This window comes from Lathamus discolor, chromosome 3 (genome assembly GCF_037157495.1).
Source record: "Lathamus discolor isolate bLatDis1 chromosome 3, bLatDis1.hap1, whole genome shotgun sequence".
Lineage (NCBI taxonomy): Eukaryota > Metazoa > Chordata > Aves > Psittaciformes > Psittacidae > Lathamus > Lathamus discolor.
The window spans coordinates 5,834,067-5,849,393 of record NC_088886.1 but is presented as its reverse complement, the minus strand read 5'-3'; the positions used below and the strand labels follow the sequence as shown (position 1 = coordinate 5,849,393).

At 46.0% G+C, this 15,327-nt stretch overlaps 1 long non-coding RNA gene across 1 annotated transcript; it reads right to left on the bottom strand.

The window, feature by feature from the left end:
• Positions 1 to 2,873: 2,873 nt before the first annotated feature.
• On the bottom strand, positions 2,874 to 14,783 carry LOC136011442 (uncharacterized). Its single transcript, XR_010611379.1, has 3 exons — positions 14,673 to 14,783; positions 4,759 to 4,833; positions 2,874 to 3,870 (listed from the first exon to the last, which is right to left on the bottom strand). It is a non-coding gene; the product is annotated as an uncharacterized LOC136011442 (long non-coding RNA).
• Between the last annotated feature and the right edge of the window lie 544 nt (positions 14,784 to 15,327).

Below are 15,327 nucleotides of genomic sequence, written 5' to 3'. Positions count from 1 at the left end.
ATGATAAAATAAAAGCAAGATCTGCTAGAAAGAACCATCACAGCTTGCTGTTCATCGCACTTTGAGCAGTGGGTCTGTACAGCCATGCTGGGCAGAAAAATAACAGGGCAAGGACAGAGCCAGCCTCACCAGTTATATCTGAATGTAAACGCAGTCTCTATGGATGAAATCCCCAGCCTGGGGCACAGAAGAGCAGAAGCTTGTTCTAGCTAGACCTATGAGATACATCTCCCTCTTTGAACATGGTCCTAAAGCAGCCTGCAACCCCCTAAGTGATGCTTTCTCTCCGTTGGGTGCTGGCTGGGGCCATGCTGGAGCAAGCGTGAGCAGCCCAACCCATGCTAACAGCCTCAGTTATCTGTTAATTTGATTTTTATCCCAAGCCAACACTTTACTGCTGCTGCTACACAGCAATGCAACTCCCTATCCCCTCCTGGAGCTGCAGTCCCTCTTCCCCTCCTGGTCCTTTCTACATCACCCTGCCTGATGGCACTAACGTTTTAGAAGACCACTCAGGTCATGCATTTTGTCAGAGCCAGGCTGGATCCATCTGTGATATGTGACAGCTCATGAATCACTGTGAATCAGGAGAAAACCAGCTCCTCTTGAATTTGCAATGAGCCAAATCTTTTCCTTACCGACCTACTCCATCATTCCCCATTTGCACAAAAAGACTCACTTTTTTTGTGCTCTCCCATCAACCAGCAGGCAAAAGCACCACACCAAACAGGGTCTCTTTTCCTATTAGAAACTGTGTGTTTGTTGTGCACAGTGCCACTTGATGTATGCATCGCCAGTAAAACACGGGCTCCGGTTTACTGAATCAATACAACCATCCTGTTCGAAAACCCCCCGAAGCAAAGGGCTTCTTGATGTTAAATGCTCTCTATCTACTCTTCTATACTTCAGCATTTCTTCATTGGAAGCATCGATAGTTAGAAACGCAGAAGAGGATGGTCACAAGATGAGATCAAGGACCTTCACAAAATACTTGAAATAACAACAGCATTACACTACAGGGAACAATGTGTTGTTATTAACGAACTGCTGTGCAATAATGTCGAGGGATTCCAAGCGGTGGCTCAAATCCCCTTGGCGTTAGGTGCTATTCAAAGACAAGAGCTGCTATAAAAAGCACACAAACTCTCTACAGTATGTAAAAGGCAGCCTAGCAGACGTTTATCTCCAATTTCTCTGAGATAGATCCCTAAGTTTTTCTTCATTTTTGCTGAGTTCCAAAAGGTTGATAAAACGCTGCCTGAACCAAGACTTGAGGAGCATTCTTCTTTGAGCTACCCTGCATTTTATAAAGACAGATTTGCATCAGATGATACAGCAGTTAAAAATAACTGGTGAACATCAAGCAATCATAAGTACATGTCCCACAGGTCTGCATATCTTTAATACTGAAATGTCTTCCATTCATGCAGTAGGTGATGAATTTCTCTTTTGCCACTGGAAACAGTGTATGCAATGCCTTCAGTTTTGGTAGGGTTTTTCTGTCCTAATAGACACTGCTCCCTGTTTAAATTAAGGAAGGCAAACCAAAAACTTCTGCTTTGCAGCTGGAGTAGAATGGGATTTGAAGTTAGTTCTCATGGGATGTTTTTTCCTCAGGAGTCCCATAAAAGCTCTGTTGCAAACCTATGGTCACCAGCCTCATCCTTGATAAAAATAGGAAAGCTAGCATTGGCCTCCAGATGAGGGATAAGCAGCAAGGACCCAGGACTTCCAGCTATGAGTACAACAAAACCCCCACATGCTTTCTTCACTAGGGCTGCCTTAAGAGTAAAAATTGCCTCTAAAAAATGAGTAAAAAATAGAGAACCAAAAGCATCCTGCACAGTGATGCAGGATGCTCTATATAAAAGGTCCGGTTACTACAGGTTGAAGAGAGGTGGAATATCAAAACCTACCCAGATACTCTGCAAGACAAAAGAAATGAGTAACTTCGCATGCAGTTTAGTATAAAGATCTGGACATCCAGGGTCATTTCACTGCACTGTTCAGCACGAGGTGGATCCCATTTCTATTTCTTCCTTTAAGCCACAGTACAGCAAAATCAGGTCACTTAAATCACTGGAGGGGAATCCCTGCACAATTTAAGGCATGTTGGGGCTATTGTAAAAGTAGCCATAAACCAATAATCCCATCTACCATTTCTCACCTGTTAAGCTTTATTGAAGCCTCAAATTACCATCTCCTTGCTTTTTTCCATTCTGTCCTCAACATATCTTTGAGAGGCATTTACAGCCACACTTCTCACACTTGTCCTCCCCAAAACATGCTCAGCAGCAGACAGGATTGTCCCAGCTCTTCCTCATAGGAACTGAGGATGTGGACAAGAGTAGGAGGCCACTCCAAATGCCTCTGAAACACTGCCAGGCTTGGGGCATTGACCACCTCTCTAGGAAGCCTGTTCCAGTGCTTTCAAATGGCCAGTCTAAACCTCCCGTGGTGCAGCTTTGAACCATTCTCACATGCCCTGTCACTGGATACCAGGGAGAAGAGATCAGCACCTCCTCGCCACTTTGCCTCCTAAAGGAAGGTATAGAGAGCACTAGAGGTCACCCCCTCTCAGCCTCCTTTTCTCCAAATCAGGCAAACCTGAAGTCATTAGCCTCAAAGGACTTAGGACTAAATCCAAAGGACTTAGGACACAGGACTCCTTAGTCCTCAAAGGACTTGTCTTCCAGTCCTGTCACCAGCTTTGTTGCCCGTCTGTGGACAAGTTCAAGGAGCATAGAGCATGAGCTCGAGGTCAGAGAACCAAGATGCTACAAACAATGAAGAATTCAACAAATAAACCAGCCCTCAATATTAGGATGCATGGATTTGTTGAGCAAATCCCTCTACTTTCATTTGCCCTAACAGAGTCAGTGCCTAAGCCAGAAGCTGAGACACAGGCAGGGTAAGGGAAAGATACATCAGAAGAGGTGAAAAGGATCAGAGGCAGCACGTTTAGAGGTTTTTCCTCTAAACCTCTCATATTTTATAGCTGCATCTCATCAGAGTACACGATCACACATGGTATAACCTTCAGGAGGTGAGTTTGCAGGTTGTCCTACATGACATGCTGTCAATCACTGTATAAATCATCACGCTCTTGATTTTTCTCATGCTTGTATTCCTAATCAGACTTTCTCAGCAAAGCTGCTGTTCAATCTCAAACAGGGTTAAACGGTTTTCCAGCTGATCGCTTGGCCACAGTTTCTTTCTACTCAGCTCAAAATAAGGGCCCAATCCAAGTTTGGCTCTGCGCCGTCTGTTTTCAGTATTACTTGATAAGTTCCTTTCGTCTGGAAAAACCTTCAGATTTATCTCCCACTATTCCCCCATGCAGAGATAGCGGCCAAATCAAAAGCACCTTCGCTGAACATGTGTGACTCAGATGGCCATGAAGCGTAGCAGGGCTCTGTTTCCACACACTGACTTACAAGACCCAAAATCATTTGTTGTTTCCTACTTGTTAGACACCCCAGTCCAGATATGTCAGTAAGAGACTTCATGAGACCTCATTTTGTCACTGATTAAGCTTTGCCATTGTAATCGATGGGTTGCATGGTGATATGTGCTAGTGGAGGGTTCTCCGGGGAAGCTCATGGGTTTCCACCTACATCTGCATAGTGCAGATTTTCCCTCCCAGCCCAGCAAACTTGGCAAAAACCATTCTGATTTCTGCTGAAGTGGGTTGTGAAAAACACAACATTCTCATCCGAGAGAAGGTCTCGGAAGACTTCTGCAGAGGATGCGAGTGTGGCTCCCACGGTCGCGCTAGCCCCAAGGCTCTCATCTGAAAGGGCATCCTCAGATGGAAGCTCTCCATGGCCTTAACAGAGCAGAGTGGTCTAAAGCCGCATGGCTGATTCACTGAAATGATAAAACCAGATTAGGAGATGTAATCTCTAAGCAGCAGGAAAAACTGATGGGAAGGCCAGCTGTGAAAATTGCTTTCATTTACATAGCGCGCAAAGCCAGGCCAAAAACGCTACTGTCGGATGATGACCTGTATCACATGAGTTGGTCAGAAAACATTTGCAGGATTACTACAATACGCCATTTCTCAAATTAATCAGTAAATTCCTGATACAACATACACCGAAGTCCATGGGAAAAAGCCAACTGCTCTCAGCATGTGCTGGGAAAAGCTGGAAAAGGACAGTAACGCACAAACTTGCAATAGGACACAAGAAAAACGAAATCCATGCTTATAAAAGCCATGATATCAAGTAGACTGTAAAATTAAATCGATGCAGTAACATGCAATACAGCCTTAATCAAAAAGTTATATCCCTAGGTATCTAGTAATATTGCTGCATGCATCTGGTGGGCACGGTGGTATAAGGCTGTAACCTAGGTACATAAAATGTAGCTGAAAGATTGTTATTTCTCACCAAAGAGATTTGGGGTTGCCAGTTTTTAACACAGATGGTCAAATTCAGGTTTATTTTCACAATACACTGCTGAGTTATTAAAGAAAGCATTGTATAGGGGTTAACTGAAGCCTTGGAATCAGGGAAAACACCCTCTATTATGTGCAATTTGTGAGTTATTTTCTGATCAGTAAAATGTGAGTAACATCCCTTCGATGAGGCCCTAATTCATTAAGTAAGACATGCAAGTCGGAGCTGGGTACGACTTAAAAGTGCTGTGAGTTTACACACATGATTGAAGGGTTTTGACACACAGGTAGCTGCACCATAAAGTGCTACCCCACTTTGGCTGATGGATAGTTCTTGCCCATGTAAGGTGTCTTACCTTCCTATGGGAGCAAGGTAACTCCAGGCAGCTTGCTCCATCGATGCCAGGGTTAGCCTGGGCACAGGGAAGTTCCTGCAGAGCAGCCAAGGGACAACAATTTCTTTGACAATGGCAACTTGTACTAAAGCCTTTAGCAATTATTTCTCATCAAAGCCTCGGGATAATGAAGTCCACTCTCCAAATGAGTGCAGCAGTTCACACCCATTTCCCCTTGCTCCCTTGTTGAGCTTGGTGACCTACATGAGCGAAGCTGCTGCAGCCTCAGACAAGTCTTCATCTCACAGACACACAAAAATGCCAGTCATGTAATTACCCCTGAGCATTCTTGTGGCAGCCTTGGCATAACCATAACAGACACTGAACCTTTCATCCTTAAAGATGAACCCACTAGGACTGATGTGCACAATGGGGGGAATACTCTTCTTTTCCTACCAGCCAGGAAAAATATGGATTTCTGAGTGTAGCTCCAGATGCACAGGCCCTTTGGCTAGTTATCTGTCTCTAGGAGGCTCTGTTATTTACCTCCAGTCTCGTTGGGATTCAGGTTAATACGTCAGAAGTGAAAAATCTCTACTGCTCTTGCAAATAAATTGAGCCATCCTGTTACCATGTCATACAAATTCATAAGGCAAGATCTGCTCTCAGTTTCACCTCTCCTTGCTGTGCATCAGCCTAGGAATATATGAGAGATCATTCAGTGAATGCCTGCAACTTCCATTTGCTCCATCTTAACGGCATCACAACCTAGATTCATGTATCATCCCGCTCCCCATATTTCATAGAATCATAGAATAGTTAGAGTTGGAAAGGACCTTAAGATCACCCAGTTCCAACCCCTGCCATGGGCAGGGACACCTCACACTAAACCACCTCACCCAGGGCTTTATCCAGCCTGGCCTTAAACACTGCCAGGGATGAAGCATTCACAACCTCCCTGGGCAACCCATTCCAGTGCCTCACCACCCTAACAGGAAAGAATTTCCTCCTTATATCCAATCTAAACTTCCCCTGTTTAAGTTTTAACCCGTTACCCCTTGTCCTGTCACTACAGTCCCTGATGAAGAGTCCCTCCCAGGCATCCTTATAGGCCCGCTTCAGGTACTGGAAGGCTGCTATGAGGTCCCCACGCAGCCTTCTCTTCTCCAGGCTGAACAGCCCCAACTTCCTCAGCCTGTCTTCATACGGGAGGTGCTCCAGTCCCCTGATCATCCTCGTGGCCTCCTCTGGACTTGTTCCAGCAGTTCCATGTCCTTTTTATGTTGAGGACACCAGAACTGCACACAATGCTCCAGGTGAGGTCTCACAAGAGCAGAGTAGAGGGGCAGGATCACCTCCTTCGACCTGCTGGTCACGCTCCTTTTGATGCAGCCCAGGATACGGTTGCTTTCTGGGCTGCGAGCACACACTGAAGCCGGCTCATGTTCATTTTCTCATCGACCAGCACCCCCGAGTCCTTCTCTGCAGGGCCGCTCTGAATCTCTTCTTTGCCCAGTCTGTGCCTGGGATTGCTCCAACCCAGGTGTAGGACCTTGCACTTGTCATGGTTGAACTTCATAAGGTTGGCATCAGCCCACCTCACAAGCGTGTCAAGGTCCCTCTGGATGGCATCCCTTCCCTCCAGCGTATCAACCGGACCACACAGCTTGGTGTCATCGGCAAACTTGCTGAGGGCACACTCAATCCCACTGTCCATGTCAGCGACGAAGATGTTAAACAAGACCGGTCCCAACACCGATCCCTGAGGGATTTCCTCGATTCACCTTTAAAATCCGACTGGGTGAGACTTGACATTTATCCAGATTTTCTCCTTTCTCTGCTGGCTGCCACATCACTTGAATACAGGTGCACAAAATGACTGTGAGAGCCCCTATGTGTCCATGTGCTGGACAAGGACCATGTGAACCCCTTCCTCCAGGAAAACAATCCCTCTGTCATTGCTGACTGTGGATATCCAAAATGATTCTGGCTGCTCTTTCTAAAGTATGTTTGCAGTTGGAAGAGCGGGGGAAGCAGCATGATTTATGCTCTGTCAGAAATGGATTTTCTTTTCTTTAACCACACACTACATTTACGTACCTAGGACCAGCCAAGCAGCCTGCTTGTTTTGCTTACTAACTCCTAATTTACCCAACTCTGGTTCAGGGAGATAGGCGAAGTTCTTTATAGGAAGAGGAACAGCTGGATTATAAACACAGCAGGGAAAAGATGCCCCATGCCCCACTGCAGCTACTGCTCAGGTGGTACCTCCCTGTGCTCCCTGCTCAGGAGAACCCTTCTGAGTGACTCTGAACAAAGCATGAGCCCTGCTTAGCAGGGAAGCATCCAAAACCACCTGCACAAATGCACAGGTAATACAGGGCTGATGCAGAAAACCACTGACAACTGCAAACTGTCCAAATCGATCCTCCCTGGAAAAAGCATTCCCTTTCCCCTGCAATCCTCTAAACGCATCTCCCTGCCCCTCGCCTGCCTTCCTGACAAATCCCTGCTGTGTCCTCTCCCTGCTCATGCTCTGCAAACTGCATACTCACTGTTCAACCGTCTTCCTAATGTTATCATGGTTTGCTGGGTCTCTTACCAAAGCTCATTCCTGCACCGTAACCTTAAATACTTGTCTTAAAAGCTATGATTCCTGTGCACGGATTGCAGTCCTGGTCTTTTCTTTTCTCTAGTAGTTGATTTATTAAAGATATCTAATCCCAGATGTGCCAGCTTCTCAAGAACACACCCCAATGGCTTCTAAAGGAAGGACAACCCATATAAAATATCAGAGCTAGCATTTCACAGCCACAACAGCCAGGGAAGCATCAAACTTAGGCACATAGAACCATAAAATAGTTAGGGTTGGAAAGGACCCCAAGATCATCCAGTTCCAACCCCCCTGCCGTGGGTAGGGACACTAAACCATGTCACCCAAGAAATAATCACATAGTCACATCGAGTTCCTGATGATCCTTACAGTGCGAACAATTATTTCAAGTCATACATCTTTGAGATTTATTTCTTTTTTCTATTTCATACTGTTTGAAAGAAGCCACTCAAGCCTCTCAAACCAAGATTTCTGATGCAAGAACTCCACACCGCAGACCAAAAATAGCAGAATTAGGAGTGCTAAAAGTGTCTAGCAAGGCTTTTTATTTTAATTCATATTTAAGAAACATTTCTAGCAGCTGGAGAAAGTAAGAGCTGTATTCATAAAACCCTTGGCTATTTGCCACACAAATGGTGCTTTTATTGAGCAGGGGGCAGGAGGGGGAAATGGGGAATGTGCCTATTCCGCATCAGGAATGCAATTCTCTGATTCATAAATCCTCCCTCTCTCCCCCAGCTGACTAAAGGAAACCTTTCTCAGTTTGCCACTGAGATGAGAGAGGGTGAGAGCGATTCTGCAAGAGCACCAGCCCCAGACAGAGGCATTTCAGTTGAAACAACATGCTTATTAAACACACACACACACACAAACAGGACTACATGTTATCGCCCAGCCGAGGGATGCTCAGACCCAGCACAGACAACAGCAGGGATAAACCTCTCGAAGGTGCAGCCAGCCCATCATACTAGCAGCCTGCCACAAAGTGTTATGTCCTGCCATAAATACATGCATTTTTCTGGACAGGTCTAAGAGTTTCCAGCCTAAAATGCCCACTCAGACACAGGCAGGGAGAAGGAATGAGTTATGAGGATGTGGAACTGAAACATAGGAAGGCTGAGAGCTAAATAAATACCCACATTTATTTCAAAATTGGGGATTGACACAGACACAACTGGAATGGGAATTAGGACTCCTGAATTCCTCCAAGCAAAGTTTTGTCCTGAACTGCAGGTAGCGGAAGGCACTCAAGATGCTTCCAAGATGCAGCCACTAAGGCAATACCTGTACCCTGGGTTGTTCTGGGTTTAGTAACTTCGCAGCTCGGTGCTGTTAAAAATGGAGCAGTTTGGGTTAATGAGAGAGGTCTAACTTTTGGCACATACCCAGGTGGGGAGCTTAAAACTTAAAGTAAAATGAAAGCCACTTAAAGGTTAGGGCTTGGCAGCAGCTGAGTGGAAGGTTTGGATGGGGATTTTAGACTTCAGCTCAGCTCCGCAGCTTGCCCAGCATCCCACAGGAGCTGAACCCAGATCCCAGGGTCCTGGCTGAGATGCTAGATGTGCAGAGACTGACCTCACAGCATCCCTTTACCCCAGGCAGGAACATCTGCACTCCACAGTCTCATCCAAATAACAGATTCTGATGCTTCAACAAGCTTCACTCTACGTATTTCTTCATTTCATACCATCTGTGTGTGGTTTAATTTTAGCCCTATTCTTGTCCTGGCTATTGTGGACGTGGAGAACATGCTGTTCCACACTGTTTGCAGTAGTGCTCTGATATAGTGCAGCAAGACAGGGCAAGGAAACAGTGGACTGATTCTGCAAGGTCATGGATTTTTAAACAGCATTTAAATCAAGGTTGAAAAAGGCTGGATCTACTGTACAGGCAGCAGACCAAATCCTAAACTATCCCTCTGTGTGTCCCTGGAATAGATGCTCATGGGTCCAGACTGAAGGGTGAGGATAAACTTCAGGCTCCTCCCCACTAGCAAATGCTTTCCCAGCTGAGCTAATTAGGCAAAGCCAAGAGAAGCTCTGCCAGCACTCACAGATTATGCCCTAAAAGAAAACATACTTGGCAAGCCACTGAAAAAATGCTATAAGCAGCTCACACAGTCACTGCTTTTCCCTCCATGCTGCTAGAAGTTATCTTTCAGGATTTGTTGCTGAGCTCCGGGCTACAGAGTTTCTGCAGGAATCGTATTGCCCACAACCTGGAAAGGAAAGGAGGGCAAGACTGCATGGAAATGAAAAACATCCCCCCACCTTTCCATACAGGTCACCTCAAATCCCTATTGTGCTTCACAGTTGTGGATAAAGCCTAAAAGACTGAGTTCATGAAAAAGGATGTAGTTGCTTTAAAAATAACCTCCCAAACCCCTAAATAAACCATCGCCCTAATCACAGAGCATATATAATAGAATAAGAGGAATTCATTACTATTCACTTCTAATGGGATGAGGAATTTGTGCCTTTAGGAAAACCTTATCCAGAAGTTTAGGAGTAAACCACTCAGAAAACACGTCCTGCTCTCACTGCTGGTTACAGCATGCATACACCCAGTGCTTGCATATGCAAATGGTCTCTATTTAGCAGTCTCTTCATTAAATGTGTGTTTATCATGCTGCATGCTTAAAGTATTTTGTTTTCAATGTCAGAAATACCACACTCCTTCCCCACTCTGGCTCAGGGAGGGTTTTCAGCTCCCATTCCCACCAGCGCATCCTATGTTCCCATGCAGCTCAGATTTACACTCAATACCAAAAGGAGACCATAATAGACATCAGCCCCATACACATTATGGTTTTGGAATAATATGTCCATATTGCATGTTGTTATGTTATATTACAACAAGGTAATCCCAAGATTGTTTCTGAATAGCTAACCCCCAGAAAAGTTAATTTCCAACACTGCAGCATGACAGTTCAACATCTGCTCTTGGATGGTAAACAGGGTTTGATAAATAACATCAGTTGCATAATATGAATGGGAATTGCTTAGTTACAAATCTAATGTGCATAAGCCTCTCACGCATGTAGTTTCTCTAACATTCAACAAAACCCCTTTCATATGCTACAGTTTACCCACTGCTACATTATCCCATTAGCTATCTCCTCCAAAAACAGGCTGGGAAAGCAAATCCTACTGAAAATCCACAGATTTAGGACACTTACAAGGAATGGATGGCATGCTCCAGAACCCGAGCTTTTGCATAAACAGATGTACAGCGTTCCTGGTCCTTTTTTGGTCACACTGAACTGGAAAAAATACAGCATCCTGATCTCTTCCCAAATGGACTAACAGGTTCAGAGTGCTGAGCTGTCCTCTGACAGGTCAGACATGTTTGATCTTGCTTTTTAGCCCTGTATTACCTTGCCTTTTGAGTGAAGAGGGTTTGGTGCCTGTGAGGAGCATCGGCAAAACGTAAGCACATGCCACGAGCTTCTGTAAGAGCTGTGAGGAACCTGTGTTTCTTCCCAGGACTCATGCACCCCACAAAGGAATGCATAAAACCCCGTGGTTTAGCATTTAGACTGAAATTGTACTGTAAATCCAGTCCTAATAGTGCAGCAGAGAGGAATGTGTGCCCCAGGTGAAGGGCTAAGCAGCCCACAGCATCTGTCCCCATGCCATCATGCCTGCAAGAAGGGTGGAAACGCAGCCAGCTGTGATGGAGGGGTGACTCCCAGCTGGCACTGGGGTGCACTAAGGGGCACAAGCATCAAAGCAAGAGAGAACAAGCCCTGGCAGGATGTATTTAATAAGCCCAAACCCATAAAAAAATTACTGTTAACATGCAGCGTCTGAAAAAGCAGAGACAATTGGCCACAAAGGAACCAAAGGTATGCGTGGATCCTCCCCCAAACAGGCATATATCCTGCTGGTCAAACCAGGGATTTCTCAGTGAGTACGGGGAAAGAAAAGAAGGGAATAAAAGAAGATCTGGGAGACAGCAAATCACCACTGAACACCCCCCCGTCTACGTTTGATTTCTATTTTAAATAAGCTGCAACCCTGCTAAGCACAGACAGCTCATTCAGAGATGGATGTGAGCAGAGGAAAGAGATTGCTAAGCCTGCTTCACACTCAAATACCATTTCGTGTGATCTACACCAAAAATAAAAATGCTGCTTTGCCAGACACTGGAGTCTCCATCTCCTAGCAACACCTCCCCACCCAGCCTTGTACTCCAGACCCTTCAGCTCCTGCCTGCAAACACAGCTCTGCTCCCCAGCGTGCGCAAATGAGATGTAGATGATGTCTACCTTCGACCTGCTGGTCATGCTCCTTTTGATGCGGCTGAGGATACATACGTATATCTATACGCACGTACACATAAGGTTAAAACCGAGAGGAAAATCGAGCAAATCTCCCCAAATCTCCCCTGCTTTCCAGGAGCACACCAGGCTCTGCAGAACGGCTGCTCCCAGCTCCCACCCCACACTGATGGGGGTGGAAGGTGCTCACCCACTTGGTAACAGACTCGCTGCCGAGCAAAGGGCTTGCTGCAAGTCTCCTGCAAACCTTAAACTGCCAAAAATATACCTTGTAAACGCAAAACCTGATTAATATGAATTCTGTAGCTCTAGTAAACAGCTTCTGTGTAACAGGCTGTGGAAACACAGGTTTGGTTACCAACTTGTAGGAAACAAGCAAGACAGCAAAACAGTATGTCTACAGCAGCTCCTGTAGAACATATTAGTCTAACCACTAAAACATTACCATTGGAGATCTCGCCTGTTTGTGTGGTGCTTCCACCACTCAGGTAGGGTCAGGGCTTGCCAAGACTGGAAGAGAAGATCAAACAAACCCCACACACTCTTGGGAGCAAAGACAGAAGAAAGCTGGTGAGGGCTCGCAATGTAAAGGCTTGCATGGGCTGACAATTCGGCAGTTGCCTGAAGAAGACAGAGTTTTCTCAGGCTTTTCAGGATTATTTCTAATAGTAATAATAATAGTATAATAATAATAGATAAGATAGTAATAATACTATTATTACTATCTTAAGCTTACTATTTGTAAATACTGTTTCTTTGATACCTTCATGTACATCTATTGTTCTGATTAGAATCATAGAATAGCTAGGGTTCGAAAGGACCTTAAGATCATCCAGTTCCAACCCCCCTGCCATGGGCAGGGACAACTCTCACCAAACCATGTCACCTAAGGCTCTGTCCAACCTGGCCTTGAACACTGCCAGGGATGGAGCACTCACAACCTCCCTGGGCAACCCATTCCAGTGCCTCACCACCCTAACAGGAAAGAATTTCCTCCTTATATCCAATCTAAATTTCCCCTGTTTAAGTTTTAACCCGTTACCCCTTGTCCTGTCACTACAGTCCCTGACGAAGAGTCCCTCCCCAGCATCCCTATAGGCCCCCTTCAGGTACTGGAAGGCTGCTATGAGGTCTCCACGCAGCCTTCTCTTCTCCAGGCTGAAAAGCCCCAACTTCCTCAGCCTGTCTTCATACGGGAGGTGCTCCAGTCCCTGATCATCCTCGTGGCCTCCTCTGGACTTGTTCCAGCAGTTCCATGGCCTTTTTATGTTGAGGACACCAGAACTGCACACAACGCTCCAGGTGAGGTCTCACAAGAGCAGAGTAGAGGGGCAGGATCACCTCCTTCGACCTGCTGGTCACGCTCCTTTGGATGCAGCCCAGGATACGGTTGGTTTCTGGGCTGCGAGCGCACACTGAAGCCGGCTCATGTTCACTTTCTCATCGACCAGCACCCCCAAGTCCTTCTCTGCAGGGCTGCTCTGAATCTCTTCTTTGCCCAGCCTGTAGCTGTGCCTGGGATTGCTCCAACCCAGGTGTAGGACCTTGCACTTGTCGTGGTTGAACTTCATAAGGTTGGCATCAGCCCACCTCACAAGCGTGTCGAGGTCCCTCTGGATGGCATCCCTTCCCTCCAGCGTATCAACCGGACCACACAGCTTGGTGTCATCGGCAAACTTGCTGAGGGCGCACTCAATCCCACTGTCCATGTCAGCGACAAAGATGTTGAACAAGTTTGGCAAGATGATTGAACAAGTATGATTTCATTATACTACATACAGTTTTATATTATAGCAACCTTCCTGTTTCTACACCAAGCTTGTTATTTCAGTTACCTATATTACTGGATTTGTTGAATTAAGTTGTCATTTTATTATTTATTATACACAGTCACACACTGTGGCCATTATTTTATCAGGTACCCTTTTTTGCACACACTCCTGTTCCAGCTTCCCAAACAGCTCTTTACTACTTCTGACTGTGGATTACATTTGTACCCTCCTGCTACTTCATGCAGCTGAATAAGAAATGGAGACGTCAGAATTAACATTATTAAAATGTGGCAGGATTTTTCTTCAGATATGTTAGACCAATTTCAGTGTCCAACCATGCTGCTTACTCAGGATGAGCATACACTTTAGGGTTTTTTTGTTGTGTGAAGTATTCATATGGGTCAGGCAAAGTTTACATCCTATTTAGGTAAGGGAGAACATCCTGCTCTCATTAGGAAACCTTTTGGAGTTTTGGCTGAAATTGTCCATTGAGTGAGTGCTTGAAAGGGAAACAGATCTGAGCCTCTACACAAGCAACAAACTCTTTCCCCTAACACAGCTCTCTGAGCTGAGTAGCAGCTACTGATTTGCTTAAGCTCTGGTCTGGAGGTGCAGAGGTACCACCATCCAGGCAAGAGGCAGCTAAGACCATGCAGCTGCAGATCAGGGAGACCTTCACCTCATAGCAAAAACACCTGCATCAGCTTCTTGCCAGGCTCAGTTACTGCACAGCACAGCAAGATGCTGCAGTTGTATTATTAATAAGTAAAAGGGGAAACTTCAGCACAGAAGAGTCAGGATCGCTAAATGGGTGTTTCCTTTGGGATAAGGTTTTCTTCCCCCCAAAGGAAATTTCTGATGAGAAATTACCTCTTTCTAGCAAGAAGCAGCCTGCTTAGAGTGGCTATGTTATTATGTCATACACAACAATACCTTACCAGACTGCAGATGGTCCAGGGCTGAAATGCTAAGGAATGGATAACACTATCATTAGGATGAGCTGCTAGTTCACGAGGAACAGCAGCTGACAGCACTGCCAAGACATGAAGACAGTTTCAGCTGGCTGCACTGACTGCCGATGTTATTGATGTTTCCTTCCCCATGCATCTGTTTTGCTCCTTTGTATTAACACAGCTACTGACCCAAAGGAAGGCTTCTAGAGCTGCTTTGCCAAGTGGGAACTGCTCAACAACCATCACACCTCAATGCACTGCTCAGCAGCAGCACCCCCAATCCAGCCTTCCCAAACACTAATGAATTTACTTACTGAGTCCCCACTTCTCCCAGCCTGCAGTCCAGGGTGAAGGGCAGCAAGAAGACATCCATAAATACCATCCCCCCTCCTCAACATACAAGTCTCAGCACATAACACCACCCATCCCACAATCACACTACTCCATGACACCTCCTATCCCTCCCATCCCTCCTTTTTCTTTCCTTTCCTTCCTACTCACTCACCTGCCCTGCATTATTTCATCACTGTTAATCCCTCCTACTCACCCACCTCATCCCCCAGCCTAAGGTGCAGCTGGACTTCACAGGGTGTGTGTAGGGCCATGCCTCCTACCCCATAGCATCCTTCCCAAGAGGATGTGCTCTAGGAACTTAATACAACTCTGCTGGCTGGTGCTGCTCCAAGTACAGGGTCACTAAAAGGAGGGATCAACCCAAGGAAGATGCAGAAAAAGGACCCTAAGGGCAGTGGCATCCTCTGGTGGGTGCATCGTAGAATCACAGAATGGTTTGGGTTGGAAAGGACCTTAAGATCACCCAGTTCCAACCCCCTGCCATGGGCAGGGACACCTCACACTAGAGCAGCTTGCTCCAAGCCCCTGTGTCCAACCTGGCTTTGAACACTGCCAGGGATGGGGCAGCCACAGCTTCTCTGGGCACCCTGTGCCAGTGCCTCAGCACCCTCACAG